Source organism: Frankliniella occidentalis, unplaced genomic scaffold, assembly GCF_000697945.3.
Source record: "Frankliniella occidentalis isolate FOCC.00 unplaced genomic scaffold, Focc_3.1 Scaffold4, whole genome shotgun sequence".
Classification (NCBI taxonomy): domain Eukaryota; kingdom Metazoa; phylum Arthropoda; class Insecta; order Thysanoptera; family Thripidae; genus Frankliniella; species Frankliniella occidentalis.
The window spans coordinates 1,753,358-1,754,888 of NW_026267134.1; the positions used below are offsets into that span (position 1 = coordinate 1,753,358).

At 51.2% G+C, this 1,531-nt stretch overlaps 1 protein-coding gene across 9 annotated transcripts in view; it reads left to right on the top strand.

Moving 5' to 3' along the window:
- LOC113202139 (uncharacterized) overlaps positions 1 to 1,531 on the top strand; it is a 314,098-nt gene that overhangs the window by 279,088 nt on the left and 33,479 nt on the right. The window lies entirely within an intron of this gene.

Here is a 1,531-nt window from a genome sequence, read left to right on the forward strand (position 1 = left end):
GGGCGGGGCGTTGGGGCGTTCTGTCCGGTTGTTCTGCGGGCCGCCGCCGCCGCACCATCACCACCACCACCGCCGCGGCGGCGCTGCATGTTTGCCCCGCACAGATGTTGGCGGTCGCACACGTTGCGTTACAACGCCAGGCCTTCCCTTCCTGCCTTGGTGCTGTTTGTTTACACGACGCCCCGCCCCGTCCCGCTTCGCTCCAAGTTGGGCCGCACTGGATTGGTGCGAGTGCGGATGGGTTTGGTTCGGCCAGGGCGCGGGTGCTGTTATCACCTCTCTTCTTCTTCTTCTTCTTCTTCTTCTTCTTCTTCTTCTTCTTCTTCTTCTTGCTCTGCGTTTGTCCAGGTGACCCGCGCGCTCCATTTCTTGGAGGGTCTCTCTCTTATTCCATAGACGCCTGATATGACTGATAAGAAGTGTGATTCTTCGCAACAGCAAACATACACTGAGCTAGATATACGAACAACCTTTTTCCTCCGTCAATTAACGGACGGCTTCGGGCGGTCTATAGGGCTGGGCTTTGGTTGGTGGTCCTCCCTGCCGGGGCAAAATAACGAGGCCAAAGGTAAATTACTGCGGGAAAATGAAAGGAAAATGGAAGTATTAAATATAAAACAACTATTTGGTGGGCGGGGCAGGTTCTTGTTTGTAGAGAGGCTGAGGGGAGCGGAAGGCACCGTATGCTGCCCCACACATCTACAAATAGTGCTTTGTCAGGAGGTGCACATATGTATTTTTAAGACCGGTTTCGCTGTGGAAAGCGTTGGAAATCATCACACGTACCTTGTTATTTATAATAATTTCACGCGTCGCGTCAGGAAGTTAAGATGCTTTCAAAATGTGTGAGTTTGACGGAGGTCCGCTGACCGAGTTGATGGCTTTGCTGCGTGGGGCAGTTTGAGAAAAAAAAATCTCCTGAGCCGCCGCCATTTCTATTTGAATCGAAACGAAGGAAAGTCCTGAATATATTACCCCGATTTTCGTGCAGTGCGAAGAAATAGGCGCTGCGCGATCGGGCGCGAAGACTGTCGAAAATGTAATGCGAAAATACGCTCGGGGAGAGAGAGAGAGAGAGAAAGAGACGTGCGCGCAAAATTGGCGCGGCATTATTCAAATTGTATATAGTAGTTGAGTACCGCGCCTCGCAAAGTGGCCGGCAAAGGAGGTGGGAAGGGGGGCGTCCGTGAAGTAAAGTCAATGCAGCAAGGCAATATGGTTGGTACCCTCAGTAGTATTTGAAATATAAACCAAAATTTTTGTCTTAAAGTAAGCATGTATTGCGTTTTGCGTGAAAAATGTGTGCGCGTGCGTTCCAGCGCCACGCCGCAGGGAGTTACTCCACCAGCTCCGAACGGGTTGGACTTTGTGCGCGCCTTGGGGACGCCCCGTCCCGTCCACCACCATCAATAATAACTGCAGCCGACCCGGGGATTTCCTCTTTTTTTTTCTTCTTTTTAATTTTCTACATTTTTTTATATATATTTTATTACTAGCCCCACACCTGGGCACCGCGCGCCGCCACTCCCGG